Here is a 17,576-nt window from a genome sequence, read left to right as displayed (position 1 = left end):
TTTAGTTGATTCTGGATCAGAACAAGTCGACCCAATGAGAATCTTAATTTTCGATCGTCAAAGTCATGCAATGTGGAGCCAAAGCATGAAAGAATTATTTAAAAGGCACACTTTTACTTTCACCCCCTTTATTTTCTTAATTTTTGTCATTTTAGCTAGAAAGGATTGAGGTTTTGTTTTCCCTGCTCTATTTTGTTTATTACCTAATAAAATTATTTTATATGATAAATGAAACATTGATTATGAAATTGCAATACATCAAGCTTTGCGTAAAGTATTTCCACAATCTAACAAAAATGGTTGCTTCTTTAATCTGGTACAAAATCTTCGAAAGCATTTAGATTCATGTAATCTTTTGCCCAGGTACTATTATGATTCGCTTTAAATTCTGAAATAATTACTTCACTTGCTTTCGTTTCTGAACAAGATATACATGATTTTTCTGAACTAGAGAATCATTTATCCAGTGAATTAGAAGCAATTTTTAAATGGTTTACGAACACCTATATAGGTCGCCTAAGAAATAATAGAAGTAAGGCTCCACCGATTTTTTTATCCAACGTTTGGTCTGTTTATCATAGAACACTAAACGGAAGCAATACAAACAATAATTTTGTCGAGGAATATTTTTGGAAACTGCAATTGAGCTTTTGTAGCAGTTCAAGTAATCCAAATTTATAGATTTTGATCAATGGTCTCAGATAAATCCAAAAAAGCTATAATGTTGATTATGAGAGAACTATAGTAGGTTTTGAACATCAGCGCAAATAAGACCAAATAATTGGTATAAGGGTTTTGAGGTACAATAGAGAAAATTTCATACAATATTCACATTGCATATATATAATTATAATATGAGTCATTAATTTTAAAATAAAATTGTTTTCCCTTTATTATACTTTTTCCTTTTAATTTATATTTTTACTAATATTTACAATAATGCGTATAAGTATCTTAAATTTCTGTCACCCAAACAACCATCGCCCATTTGACCGGAATCGCCCATTTATCCGTCGCCCAATTGTCGCGTACCGAAAAAATCTTCGTAGCGTGGAAGTAAGTTCAGTTTCCAAATTTTAAAAAGCCACACAAATTTACGGATATCTTCGGATTTCTTTATTAGTCGAACATTTGATGTATTTTATGTATTATGAAAAATAATGTCAATTAAATAGGCAACTTCTGCACATTTTCCTCTTTACAATGTAATTTTCGATAACTTTTTCGTACATTACAGGTTTTTAGGTGCTCCAACTTTTCGGGTTTCGACTCTTAACCTTGCGTAACCCCACAAAATCCAATGGTGTTAAAATGCATGATTTTGTGGGGCAGTTGACGTCATCAAAACGTGAAATAATGCGACCTAGGAACTTTTCTATTCCGAAGTAATAGAAAAGTATATAATATGTTTTTATCATTCATCCGAAAAGTTTTATCGAATTGATTTTCAATACGTTTGCCACAATCAGCATCGAATTCATACAATATTTGCATTACATTACTGAACAATTTTTAAATATTGCTAGAAAAAAATCAGCGGAACCTTTGCAAAAAATCAGTTTTGGCTGTTTCGTCTATATATTATATTATAAATAGTCGTTTCGCCATCCTGATGATGCTAAGACAATCTTGTCGAAAAATATAAACTAACTCAAAAATAAAAAGAACGCGAACTAAAACACATAAATAATTATTTGCTTAAGCAAGTATTTTAATTATGAATCTCCAGATTGTAGAAGCATACCTAAGTCTTGTAATAATTTTGTAAGTTAGTCATTTGATTTTCACATCTAGATTGCTTTTACGACAAACACGAAATATAGTTTTCCTTTGGAGTTTTACAAATTGAATTTGTTTTATTCATGTAGAATTTCCATGAAAGTTTAGAATCCAAAGTAAGATCGAAGTATTCTTTCGTATTTTGCCATTATGCGGTTTTACTATGCATTTTAATTTGTCGACGGCAAGAGGGAAAATATCATTGCAACGCTTTTATTGGGATTTTAAGTGACTTTAATAATATTTTTTTAAGTCTATATATCACGCAATTTTTATAGGAGCACAGAATGGTTCATCGGAATGCACGCTCAGGCAATCGCCTGTTTGCACTGACCGCCTAACCTATCCAGCCCGGACTAGATAGGTCAGACTCGGTATACGTTTGGGAAAATAGATTTAATATTTTAATTGCATAAGTTATGATATCGATTGAAATTTGTAATGTTCTTTCTAATAATAAATATTACGCAATTTTACTAATAACAACAAAATTATATTTTTATTTCCATGTTCTTTTTAATTGTGAGCATTAGCTTTTTGAAGAGCTTTGAAAACGCAGCAATTAAATTGGTCTGTTAGTTGTTAAAACTTCAGTAGGTTTGCGAGGTATCGGGAGTAAGATCACCTATACAATCGTTTATAGCAGCGGTTTCCAACCTTTTTGTTACTACGCCTCCCCAAAAAAAAAAAAAATTTTCCGCGCCTCCCTTACCTTTTATTTTTTTAATAGATTAAATAATATAGACACGTTTTAAATAATAAAAACTTTATTACAAAAATAAACTGAAAACCACAATTAACAGAATAATAACAAGGTTTAGTTATAACATACACATACGTGTATATTTATTTTTATATATAAGTTTTTTTAAACAATTAAACCAACTACATCTATCGCATAAAAATTTAATGCGACGGTTGTTGTTGTTTATTAGCACAAAGCTTATCAAATCTTGGGGACAATGTGGAGAGTGCCACTCGTATCTCTTTTTCGACTACTAACCTGTTGCGATATTTAGTTTTCATTGCAGCCAGTGCCGAAAAGCCCGTTTCGCATAAATACGACGTTACAAACGGTAGAAGCACTTGCATTGCTTTGCAATACAAAGATTCATACTCTCCTTTAAGATTATCCAAAATTGAATTAAGGTTTCATTTTGAAACTTTTGTTTTAGTAGGCTATCGCATGATAATTCTATAAGTTTTTCCTTTTCAATGGTTGTCAGCTCAAATTTGTCGTTTTCATCGTCGATAAATGGATTCTGTACCCACAAAAACTTTGAGAAATCAAGGTCTTTAAAATAATTTGAAAAATGCAGCACTAGACCATCCAAGTGTTCAATAAAAAGATTCTTGCTTGTTTCAATATTGGCTGTGGCCCAGAAATCTTTTGACAGTGAAAACATGTCCAACTCATTCTTTTGTAAATTTGACTTCCATAACTTTAACTTTTTAATGAAAGCTTTTACTTTGTCTTTTTGAACAAGTGGATGCATTTGTGATCCCTGCATTGATTTATTCAAACTGCTCAATTTTCCAAAAATTTCAACTAAATAGGCAAGTTTAACAAGGAAATTATCGTTCGTCCACAAATGTGCCTCTTCGTGGTGATTTTCTTCGAGAAAGGCTGTTATTTCTTCTTTGAGTTGAAATACCCTTTGAATCGCTTTTGCACGAGATAGCCAGCGAACTTCACAATAATACAGAAGTGAGGTATAATTAGCTTCCATATCTACACACAACTTTGCAAACAGCCTAGATCTCAAAGGACTGTTCTTAATGTAGTTTATAATTTTTGTAAAAATGTTGTTAAGTTCCTCGCTCATATTTTTTGACACTAGAGCTGCTCTGTGAAGCATACAGTGCGTCCAGATAGCATGTGGTGCTTTCTTTTTAACTAATGCTTGAAGACCTGCTTTGTGTCCGGACATTGAGTGAGCTCCGTCAGTACACAGTCCAATACAATTACTCCACGTTATGTCGTTTTCTTTAAAAAAACTGTCCATTATATTAAAAATTTCAATGGATGTGGTCTTTCCAGGAATGGGTTTGCAAAATAATATATCTTTTAATATATTATTTTCCACAACATATCGAACATATGCAATTAAATGGGCATCTTTAGCTATATCAGTTGCCTCATCTACTTGTATGGCGAATTTCGAAGTACGCAGCCGAGAAACTAATTGATCGCAAATATCTTCAGATATATCATTGATTCTTCTTCCGACTGTATTATCAGCAAGCGGAATTTGTTGCAACTGTTTTGCATATGATTCGCCGAACATTATTCGAACCATATCAATAGCTGCTGGTAAAATTAGAGTTTCTCCTATTGTATGTGGTTTCTTACATTTTGCGATTCGGTAAGAGACATGGTACGAAGCCAATAATGCATTTGGTGATACAGAAAGAATATTTTTGAACGTTTGATTTTGATTATTAAGCTCATCCAATTTTCTTTCAAAATATTCTATGGACTTATCAACGTATTCAGAATGTAGAGTTTCATGGTGCCGTTTTAATTTGACTGGTCTCATACTATCTGAAGCCAAAACTTTCGAACACAACAAACACATTGGTTTTTCCAAGCTATAATGACACTAGTGAATCCTAATGATAAATAGGATGAACTGTATTGTCTTTTCTTGGGAGCTTTACTTCCTTGTACTTTTTTGATTTTATTCCCACTAGTATCAGCATCAGTATCTTCATTATTGTTGACTTTTCTCTTGTAACCACTCAAAAATTTATCCATTCGTCTAAAAAATATTTTATTGATATACATTAAAATCAATGATAGTTTAAATAAAAAAAAATGAAGTTTAAAATATACTAACGATTATTTTCAAGAAGAAATCACGTCAGAAACAATTAAAAAAACAATATCACGCCCTGCCGACACGCTTCAGTTGACACGAGTGACATTTAAATTTGAGGTTATTGTTTTATGCAACTAGCGGTCGTTTTGTGTATTACCGAAACAGAGCGTTTGCAAACGCGCCCATTTTTAAATTTCTCCGCTCCAGATAATTTTTTTAATAGGAATTAAATATATGTAAATGTAAAAAAATTACCATTCATGCACTGAATTTTCACTGTTACGTTAATATATCAAGTTTTATTCATTTGTAGATATTATGGTATAAAAAATAAATTATTAAAAAATGTTGGCGCCTCCCCTGGCAATAGTCCGCGCCTCCCCTGGGAGGCGCGCCTCCCAGGTTGGAAACCGCTGGTTTATAGTAAATTTGATAATAAATCAATGCTGCAATGACAGTAATAAATCAATTTGTATGGTGCATAGACGGCAATGTAAAAAATATACTGTCCTGATTGCAATTTGTAAAAATAATTGTTTGTGCTATTATGTTTCGAATTTCATTTTAAATTATATAATAAATAAAAAATGTTGCTTAGAAATATAGTAACTATATTTAAGTAATATAATTGTAATATTTGTATTTTTTTAAGAACATAAAATCTGTGAAAAATTTTTTTTTTTATTATATATAAATACACTTATTTTATAATAAAATATTGATATTTATATACGAAAGTGAGAGAAATTGAAATTCTTTCAGAAACAAGGTTGTAGCAGGGGGGTATACGGCCAACACTACAATGCACCACCGCAACTTGCCCGCCTCAGTTAGTACGGGAATGGCATTGCTCAATTTATATTACGTAAAAAGGAAAAATGCAATAAAATACAAAAAAAAATCTATATTTAGGTATTCTATAATTATAAAAATGTTTTGTCATAATATTTTCTGTCAAATTTGGCGTAAGACATTGGAGTCCAGAAAGGACCGTTAAAACAACGATTTTTCAACCTTCCGTTAAGTTGATTAATTTCTGAAAATTTAAATAAATATTTTGATATGTTCTAATTAGATCGAGTACGTATAAAATATACTTTTAATTAAATTGACGCTGGATCACGCAACATGTAATTCTGTGCTGAAAAACATGAATATTCACCTTGTAATTTTATGATATCAAACAACCACAAATGCATCTAATACTCTGTGACGTGGTAAAAATCGTGCACTTTATTAAAAGCCGACCTTTACAAAGTAGATTATATTCTATCTTGTGCAACGAAATGGGATCTGAATATGATCAGAGGCGGAGCGCCCAGAGGGGGAGGGGAGTAGTGGGGCAGCATTTCCTCCCCTGGACGATGGGTGGCAGAAAGTTTAGCTTTAATATTTTAACAAAATTAAACTATGGTGTTTATTGCAATTTAACTAAAGTTGCACATTTATTTTATTTTATTATTAATAAAACGAATTACTCCGTATAATAGAGGTGTAATTAATTATAGATAATTATATTATAGACATAGTTAAATATACTGCCTTGGATGGAAAATATGACGGAGAAAGCAATAATCAAACAATTAGAGAATTTAATTATTTTACATAACATTCTAAGTGAACAACATTATACGGAGTTTACATCATAAAATTATTAGTTGGTGGTTAAGGATAAAAAAAATCCTGAAGAAAATAAAATGCAGGGTTTCTCAATCTGGGTTTTAAAACTTGTAGTCCCAAGATGGTTACATATTTTATTATGTAAATTCTTAAATATACACGTTTGTTTGTGATAATTAGGGATTCCAATCCCAGGCCAAAATTTTGATCCCGGGATTTCGGTATTGCAATTAGTCGATCCCGGGATCCCGGGACCAGTCCCGGGATAATTTTCATGTTATTTTATCAATAAAAATAATTTAAAATGAATAATACAATATATTTTTACATCTGTTTTTTATAACGTACAATGTATAAAGTACGTATAATTTTAGTCTTGGACTTAAAATAGAAAATAATATAATAAAAATAAGAAAGGGAAGGTCTTATATATTTATTTGAGAAGAATAAAATGAACTTTTGACAATGTATGTACATACTATGCACATTCATAGACACAATTAATTGAAAACATTATTTTGAATAAAACTCACGAAGTAACATCAAAGCATCAAGTGTTTTATCATTTAGCCTTGATCTGATTTTGGTTCCTAAGCAGCCTGCTGCTGAAAAAGCACGTTCAGACTCACAGCCTCAAAGATTCACAGATGACACGTGCAACTCGCGCAAGTTTGTACACGAAATATAACGATGTTGTCAATAATAATTCGATTGTGCTTGATAAATCAACCAATCCGAAAAATTCGGGATTATGTTTTATAATCCCGGGACTCATCGGGTATTGAAAATCGTCCGGGATCCCGGGATCCCGGGATTCGGGATCCCGGGATTGGAATCCCTAGTGATAATACATAAGGAACGTTAAAAATGTAGGAAATGTGGTTCAAAAATGACTAACAATTTGAAAAAAAAGAGAAAATCTTACGCGAGAACAAGTTAAGCTTTTGACAACATGTTTGGGAAAAACTATAAAATATAAATTTGCATTTTTCCAGAGTAGTGAAAAATTAATTCACTACTTTAATGTCATTATTTTGTTTATAACTAACTTTAGCTCTCATATTACTTTGCAGCTCTTTTTCTGAATTTATAATTTAACATCAGCTGCATCCAAACCAAATGGATCAATTACAAAATCCGTTAATTATCATTTATATATCAACTGTAATAAATACTCTATATATTATATATTATATAAGAATATCTTTATCTTGTGGACTGCCCTATTTATTTATTTACTATGGTCAAATAAACTAGGTGGCACTATGGTAATACACGCTGGCGTAAAGCAAAACATTCCCTGGCGGACTACGACCAGCGGGGCCTCATCCGCCGATCTCTCTCATCATTTATATTTTGTGGCTCAATCTGTGTCTAATATTCACATGACATCCTAAATTAATATTGAAAAGCTATTTGTAAAAAATATTTTTTACAAATTGTGACGTTACATTTGTCTTTTGAAATTTTTTATTTAATATATTAAGCTTTTACCGTAGTTATTTTTTGTAAAAATGCAAGCTGTATGCCACCAATGTTGGACATCGATAATTTACCCAGCTCTTCTCTTTAACAGCAATTAGTGATACATTGAAAGACAATGGAATAGTTGTGTGTGCGGATTATTTGCAGCAGTCATATAATGATTTAGAAGTTCCTTTCCAATAAATATGTTGTTGTGGTAGTTGATTAATTTGTAAATTCTACCGGAATTGATTTTTAGCCTAGAATACAATATTTTTATTTTTCACAGTTTTAAAAAAAAAAATATTTCGGTTTACTCCATTTTCTACTTATTATTAAGTTTGAGTTGTGTGAACTGTGAACTATTTCTTGAGTTAAATATTGAATTGATAAGGGTGATTTATAGTTAAGAAACAGTAGATCTAATGACAAAATTCAATAAATCAAGCAACGGGAAAAGCAGAAATAACGAATCAAAAAAACTTGGCGTAAAAAGAGATGCTACAAAGTCATTATACATGTAGTTTCAATAAAGAGATAATATTTAGCTTGATGAATTTTCACCAATTATACTCTATTAATCTAAACCAGAATTTTCTATAAAAAAATGATAAATCTCGCAGAAACTTTGAGCCAATAATATATTTATGTAAGAGTAGCAACTGTGAATTTTGAACGAAAAAATGATATACTCAACGGATGTTCAGAGCACATATTTCCTCTTATAAATATCTTTGCACTTAAAAATAAATGTTCAAAGTTGGAATAGTCTGAAATTCGTACAATTATGAAATATGAATCCTTACGTAGACATACAACATCGCAGACGGCTCGAAACATTAACGGTGTATTTTGTTTTAATGTTACTACACAGCAGACAGTATCAAATTGGTTTTGCAAAATTTCGTTTTTGGTAACTTTGCCCTCACGAATGAGCCATGCGGCCGGTCAGAATCAGAGGTGGATAATTACGAACTGAAAGTAACCGTCGAGTCTGATCCATCTCAAAGTGCACATGAATAACCGTTGATTTTTGGTGTTACCAGGCAAATAATTTTAACTCACTTAGCTGAAATCGGTAAGGTAAAAAATTTGGATAAGGTTTGCATAATGTTGCTTTATCGTCACAAAAATATTTTATTTTTCAATCGAAAAGCGCAATATTTATCAAAAGAAGCTGATGGTCTGGCGCAGATGTGATCCAATATGAATTTATGAAATGATCGCGGCGGAAGTATACTGAAATCAGCTGGACCAAATGATCCAAAAATTTGCTGAAAAACAACCTAAATTGGCAATCGATCGACTCCTATTCTATTGAACGACTACACTAGACTTGGAAGTTGGAAGTTCTCCATCGTCCACCATACTCAACAGATCTTGCTTCAACTGACTACCACTTATTTCTCAATATAAATAACACTTTCATAAGAAGCAAAAAGTAATTCCAAATATGCTGTAAAACAGGTCTATGATTTCACTGACAATATGATGACCTGATATTTACTCCTTAGTAAAGCATTGGGCTACTCCTGACAAATTACAACAGATGATTTAAAAAGAGAGTAAATTCTGCATATACAATTAAGTGTTTCATAAATAAAAGATTATAAAATTTTCATTTATAATCCGCGAAGTTTGACAATGGCGGCATTTCATTTTATGAACAATATTTATATTTTCAGAAATATAATAGTATTTTATGAACAATTTTTTGTAATTTAATAAAATAGTGCATTGTTTTATTATAAAACCGGTACAATCCCCATTGAGAAATTATAATTATGGGTCCACAGAAACATATGAAACTCAATGACGGTTGAGAAACATTGATCGAAACAGCACATTATAGAAATAATAGAATACAATTATACCCATAAAATGTGTCAACTGCACATTAAAGATTTTTTGGAACATACAATTAAAATAATTATTACCTACTAAATATAAATTTAATAAAAAATAAATAATAAATCTATGCGGTGCTTTTTTTATAAATAGGTGAAAATATAAAATAAAATAATGTTGCTAAGTTTGTAATATTTTTGGCATATTGTGTTTTTTTATATACAGTTTATTTATATTTGATACATTTTACTCGTATATGTCTAATATTTGTATTCGATAATTTCATATTTATATTTTCACAGTATTAAATTTAAATTAAAAATGCAGCCACTCATTATTTTTCAATAGGTTACTCGGATTCTTCTTGTTCAGAAGGTGCGCTCTGCCATTGAAAATGATAATTACTTTTGCACTCCGAAGCGGAATGGTTGTTGCGTGGCAAAAATTTACGTCGATTCTTTGAACTTACGGATTAAATCCAGTTATATCTGATGGAGCAAAACGAAACACTCTTTGAACATTTTAACAACGTAAATTGGATTGTTTTATATCTTAAAAAAAAACTATAAAAGCAGTTGCAATGTATCCGTGTTTCTACGATTTACCTTTCTTTGTAGGAAAAATAAAATATATCTATCTCTACAGATACTCACTAAAGACAATAAATAAATATATGATTTAGCTAACATAATTCCAAAACAAAAAAAAGGTGTTTGACAAGTGATTATCATTATCATCATGGTGTTACAACATGGGGTAGGGCTTGGACTCATTCGTTTATTAAATCTTTCACCTCGCTCTATGCTTGAAACCAACATTTGCATATTTTCTAAGCCCATTGATTTTTGATATTTTTTAAAATGAGTTGTCACTGTCTGAATTATTAATACTTGTTAAAAAAGAAGCTGCAGAATTAAAGTTATTAAAATTAAATTAATATAAGGCATTACTAATGCAGCACAAGTCAAATATCATTATTCAATTTTTCAAACTTACATTTTCGGTACAACATACAGTTGTGAATCCTTATACTCCTCTATTAAGTTTGTAAAATCAAAACATCGTTCGCAGCTATTCTAACAAACGAGCATTTGACAGAATTGCTGCGAATGACTAACAAACGGTACACGAAATATTAGAGATTTAGCTATAAGTTATAGATAAACTTTTTATTACTTAAATAAATTTTGAAGTAATTATTTCGTATTTTTTTTCTCAGTTTTACATTCTCTTATATGTGTATTTCATATACTTTAAATAGCAATTAATATTTGTGTAGAATATGTAATTAGAATTGAATTTGTGTATTTAATAATACGTGAGAACGTGACTATGTTGTGGCTCTTTGAAAATCCAGAATATATCTCTCATTGATCTCATGTATATTAGACTGTAAAACCAGATGAAATAGTTTTTATAATATGCTGGAGCGATTTATTATTTTAAAAACAAGTATACAAAATGCGTTAATAGACTTGAATAATTTATCGGTAACGTTCAATAAAAATGATTGAAAGAAAATTGCAGAAATTATAGAAGTTTTAAAACTTTTAAAATTAGCTATTGAAGCACTTTGCCGACGTGATTACAACATTTGCTCAGCCAACGTAATTTTTAAATTATGTTTCAGGCAATTGGCCGAGATTAAATCTGCATTAAACTCAATTATGTCAATTGCTCTAAAAAACATATATAATAGAAAAACTAAGGTGAATAGATTTAAAGGATCCAAATCCCAAATCGTTTGATAAGAATAATATTGATACCCGTAAAACTATATAAAATTAATCAAATACTTTATTGCTATTAATAATATGTTATAATAACATCAGAAGAGCTACTTGAAACACAGTCGTCTCACCTACAATCCTCATCGGTTGAACAAATTAAGATGAAAAAACAATTACATTAAGCAAAAGTGACATGCGAACCGAAAGTTCAGAATGACACTAGCCTTATGATCGTAATATTATTTTTTAAATTATATTATTTAAAAATGGCGGTTATCACCTTAAACTGGTATATAAATATCTCATAACAATACCTCCTACGATTGTGGAGGCAGAGTGCGGTTTTTCAGCATCAGACTGCCTGGACACCAAAGTCAGATCCATACTAAACGACACTCGAAACTCTAACACGAGTATATTATTGTTTTACGTTTTATTTAAATTACTACTCTTTTTATTTTTTTAAATACATACATTTATAATAAAGTAAATAATATAGTCTATAGATAAATCACAGACTATGTTTGTACGTATAATATACAATATAATAAAAAATACACGTCTCATATAAATTAAATCGTGTTAGTCATTTTCTTACTAATTTTAATAACTTTATTTCATATTTTAATTTAATTTAAAAAAATATATCCCTCGGAATCGTAAAATTGTAATTCCGTAATTTATTTCTGGATTAGACTCCCTAATTATAATAGACAAAAACAACATTGCCAAAATGTAGAGGAAACATATTACAAATATTATAATTCAAAAATATCAAGAAATACCACGGGCAATTAAACGACAATCAAATTAGATGTAAAGATGCAGTTTATTGCATATATGTATTGCAGTTTATTTATTTAAAAAAAAATATTTAAAAAAGACTAATGTATCATGATGCATGAAACCTCAAATTTGCGTACAAATATTATTTACAACCCTAAAAACACGTTCGCTCGCGGTTACAGTTGGTTTAATTGTTACCATGGAATTGTATAATTAAAAATTCACAGTGCGCTGTTTAGTATATTTAAATAATTAAACATCTTTATTTCGGAAACGTCTTTCACTACTGAAAGTCATAACGGATGATATACTTATATGCATTTCCATTAAAATTAAGGATTTTTTTGAGTCGAGACAATGAAGCAAAGCGTCTTATCACCGTCGCTTCTCTTAGAAATTTATTTGTCATTTTTGTATGTTATTAAAATATTTTTAATGTAATTTAAAAATAATCGTAAAAAACGGCTAACACGATTTTTTTTAATAATGCAAAACGGGTTAATCAATTTGGAACCTCTACTGCTAACATGATGTGACGATTATCGTCAACGAACGAATTGAGACTTAATAATTAATAATATATATTTATTTATATTCTAAGAAATTTATGAATGACTCGTCACTGAATTTTTTAAATACTATTTTTTCATTCAAATTAAATCTTATTAAATATTTTTTCCTCAAATAATAGACTTAAAAAGTGAAGAAAAAAGACACGTAATATAAAACAATAAAAATGTGTGAGTAATTATTTATACAAAAATTTTTAATTTACTGTGATGAGGTACCAAAGCTAGCGAGTGTGTGAATACCGGACCCTCAACTTTTTGGGTTTTGAAAATTAATTTTGCTTCGTTCTGATTTTTTTAAACTTATTTTTAAATTAACGATTTAGGATTTTCAATGATAGTCAAAATGGTTCAATCTATATTATAAAAAACTACTCACCATTTTAAATTAATTTGAAAATAGGTTTACAACTTGACTAAATATTTCCTGAAGAAAATATTTTATATTATTTTTAGTTAGATTCGAAACTTAGATATTTAATGATAAAACTAAATATTATATATAATTTATGATAAGGTTTAAAACTCAGCTAGATAATAATGAAATTAAACGTTTTACAGTGAAATCTCAGTATAGCGAAGCTCACCGGACCAATTAATAAATTTCGTTTTAATGAAAATTTGTTAAATTAAATGTAAGGATAATGATATATTTTTATTTTATTTTTAATAAGCATATTACAACATCATCAAAATAACGTCTTATAAGATTAACAGATCGTTTTTTGTCCATTTTTAAAAATACTGTAATAAACACAATAAAAAATGTTTTATAAAAAAAGTTTGAGGTTCGGTGAAATATCTTAAATGTCGCTTGTGAACACATCCGGCATACGCCAAGTCAAAGTTGAACTGAATTTATAGAAATATTGTATAAAGTTGAAACGTCATTCTTAAATTCGGATCAAAATAATTTGTTATACTGAGATCAAATTTACAATTGTATAAATGTTTTTAGAGGACAAATTGAAAATTCGTTATACTGGGAATTTCATTATTTCGGTATTCGTTACAAAGAGATTTTACTGTATTACGTATTAAAATAGGTTTGCAACTTTACTATATAATAATAAAACAAAAAAATACAGAAATGCTTTTAACATAAAAAATAATATTAAAACGTAACATTTTGTATCATTTAAATGAAGGTTTACAGCTTAGATAAATAATAATAATATAATAGTAGTCAGTTGTTAATGACAGCACTTAACGCGCTGTCACTGTGACATCGCAAATAGTACTTATAATTATGAAACTTTGCCCCTTTTTGTTGACAATTTTTTTTAACGAATTTTTAAAAATTCTCTAAAAAATATAACTTTAAATTGCCAACGTTCGCCAAATTTTATTGAACACATTTTTTTGTATGGAAAAGCTAATACAAATCCACATTATTTATATTATATTTAAAATCCTTTATAAACTAAATATATTTTTCTTAAGTTAGGAAAATATTTTTTTTAGAACTTGATGATTTTTCTACATATTTTGATGTATGTATTACTATTTGAACGAAAAAATCAATTGCGTTGTTTGTTCCCAAGCGCGTTTAAAACCAGAACTTCCATGAAGTGTTAAATTTGCTTATATATGACAACTCTTGCCATCTGTAAGGCGCACCCCACGCGCAGATTAGTGCAATTAAACAGTGAAATATGTTATGATCACAGCATTTTTCTTACCAAGTGTTAATTTAAGATTATTCAAAATGCTGTAGCACTTACAATTATAGAAAATATAAACAAAACTTTAAATTATGAGTGTGCCAGTAAGTGTCACAAAAATACTAACATAATTAATATTGACTATTTAAGATCATATATTCAAAGAAAAACAGCAGTGATTTAGCAATTAAAGATATACATACCAAGGTTAATATATTACAGTGGTAGTAATAATGAAAAATCTCAAATTAGTGTAAACAATAAGTTACATTTCACCCCCTATATAGTATCGTTTTTAGTTAATTTTGAGAAGTATTGAAAGATCTAATAACATTTAAGTATGGCAAACTATTAAAATATGATGTATTGCGACATCTTTGAAGAAGATGCGGAGATGCCAATCTACGTTTTTCTACGGTAACTTAGTTTAATTTTATTCATCGGATGTCGTTCAAATTTTATTTATGGATTATATTAGTAGTATTATGTGTTTAATGTTGAACTGTTGATAAAGGTCTTATTGTTTTGAATTATTTTTCAGAAGCAGTGATAGAACAATTTGATGGCCTATATGACGACAACGTAGTCTTGCTGACTGTGACGTCAAGTTGAAGTCACAGTCAGCAAGTATTACCTTTTTATAATGAACATACTACATAAGTTTGATGTAACTGAATATCCTGAATTTGGCTGTTCCAAAAGAGAAATTATTGCACAGAAGAAAAATTAAAAAGAATTAAAAATAACCCATTCTTAGATATTTTGGCTATCAAATATTCCAGGTATGCAATCATATATTTATAATCATTGCAAAATATCATCCATTAGATAGCATCTAAGAAACTAGACATTTATAAGCTGTTCGTTGGCTGATATATATAGCGTTCACACTGCGACAGCGCTGATTTTATCGACATTAACTTTTAATCTTCATACATACTAAGGAGATATTACACGTTCACGTTTATTTACAATTTGTCAAATCTAACGAATATGTGCATTAAATCAGAAGCAATGATAATTTGTATGTATTGTAAAAGGAAAAACTCACTTTTCGACCTCGGAGCCCGTCGACGGGAATTCAAAATTTAAAGATTTCATTACGAAGATCGTTTCATGATTGTTTATCTAATTTATTCAATGTATTCTTTAAATTCTTACACACATTATGTATATATTTCATGTTTATATACATACATTACATACCTAGTTAATTTGCAATCCGAATATTTATATTCAGTTAAGTCGAACGATGCACTTGACAAATTAATGAAAATTATTGTCGCGTAGCAAAATTATTTACAACTGTTGTCACGTTACTGTCGGCCATTTTGTTTTATATATGAATGCTTATTTTTCATTGGTCGACAACAAAAGAATTAATTTCGAAAATGTTGATAACAAAAATTATATGATATTATAAAAAAAAATATATTAATTAAAATTATAAAATCATCGGAAGCGGCTTAGAACAATTATATATAAGATGTTGAAAACAAAAACAATATCCTTGAGGAACCATCGAAGGGGTGAAATATTCTTTCAAAAATCGGTTACCATAGGTTACGAGCTGTCGCTATTCTCGTGCTGTATAGCACGAGAATAGACGATTCAAATCATCTGAGCAACTGAGTTTCGACATTTTTTTTACTAACAACCCTTGTCGAAGACTTATATTCCCGCATCTAGTGATGTTGTCACTGTTTTGGTGAAAGACAGGACGTTAGTAAATATCGAGGTGTTTTCCATAAACGATGCACAATTTGTGTTTCAGCACGTATCATAATGCTTGAACCATCTGTTACAATTCAAACTATACTCAATGAAATACGATGCTTTTCTAGGCGTTTATACAGTAATTCTAAACAATCATTAAATAATAAAAATTTGTATCAACTCTATGCTTCTTTATCAAAGAGTTGATACAACATTAATTATTATTATTAATCCCTAGTGAGTGAATGAGAACTAAATATGACGATTTTTGATTTCTCTGTGAATAATATTTAAATTCTCTATGCTTTATTGTTCTTATAAAATATGTTTAATTAAATTAAACTTAATTTACTAATATATAGAATTTAATAAATTTTCTATCTTTACAGTGAAATAATATATGGTAACATATATAAATCGCTAAAAGTTTAAATGAAGAAAATATTGTATTTACATTTTAAAGTGTAAATAATTTAGTACATTAATTAGATAAAATAAAATTGTAAAATTTTAAATAGTATCTCATACAAAAATAAGTTATTACTAACCAGAATTAATTTATAAAGAGATTTTAATTTTAATTTATAAATAAGTTGAAATCCTGTATAAATATTATTTTATTAACCATTCGTCGCACGAGGTTCAGAAGTATTACGAATATTAATATTGTTGAATGGATTTACATAAGCATTTATAAATAATAGAATAAAGCATATGCAAAAATTGAAGAAATAAATCGTCATTGTGAACAATATATGAACTCCCACCGCGTTCATTTTTATGTACACATTTACACATACATATGCGTATCGATTTCTGTTTATTAACATGCATGTACTATATAAGGCGTGTTATGGGGCTGAATTATGGGTGTGTGAATTTTTTCCACTTGCGAAGAAGATAATTATTGGTTGTTTTGTAAACAGAGAACTGTTTTATATGGGTTGATATAGCATTCGTAAAAAACTTCTCAATGCTAATACATAGCACAAGAGTTAATTTTTAAGTATAAATTACAACGTCTTAATATTTTAACGTTTCAACAATTAAAATAAATTAATATTTTACTATATCATACATATATTTGTGTTTGGTGCTTAATCTGTGTTGCTATTTAAAGTAATATTTTTTAAAGTAAATGCGTTGCTGGACTATATCTGATGAAGTCGAAGTAAAAGCTGCTGCTTTCTCTGGACAAGGATTGGGTCTGTGTCGATTTGGCGTAAATACCACTAGATTCTAGAGATATCTCGTGAGCAACCAATTGTGTTATTATTTTGAAATATTGTATGGATCACGTAACACCCGAAGTTCCGCCACTAATCTTTATTTGGAAAGGACGCGCGCAAGCTAGACTATAATACTATTGTACTTCTACCCTTTAGTACCATATAGACCGTTTTCGTTTCGTGGACGTGTTGAAGAGACGATGCAATTGGCTCGCAAACATCCTCATCTGCGACCCCAGAGCTATCTCAAACCAGCATTATAAAATTTGGTAACAGGACTTCAACATCGACACGAGAAAAATCAAAGCAAAGACTCTCCGAATAACAAGATCTACCATTTCAACTCCAC

At 29.5% G+C, this 17,576-nt stretch overlaps 1 long non-coding RNA gene across 1 annotated transcript; it reads right to left on the bottom strand.

Moving 5' to 3' along the window:
* Positions 1–2,528: 2,528 nt before the first annotated feature.
* LOC148234239 (uncharacterized) lies at positions 2,529–4,731 on the bottom strand. The gene is made up of 2 exons (XR_015809954.1): positions 4,620–4,731; positions 2,529–4,541 (listed from the first exon to the last, which is right to left on the bottom strand). It is a non-coding gene; the product is annotated as an uncharacterized LOC148234239 (long non-coding RNA).
* Positions 4,732–17,576: the final 12,845 nt, after the last annotated feature.

This window comes from Plectrocnemia conspersa, unplaced genomic scaffold, assembly GCF_051122295.1.
Source record: "Plectrocnemia conspersa isolate PC_06_02 unplaced genomic scaffold, ASM5112229v1 ptg000006l, whole genome shotgun sequence".
NCBI classification, from domain to species: Eukaryota; Metazoa; Arthropoda; class Insecta; order Trichoptera; family Polycentropodidae; genus Plectrocnemia; species Plectrocnemia conspersa.
This window is presented reverse-complemented; position numbering and strand designations above follow the sequence as displayed.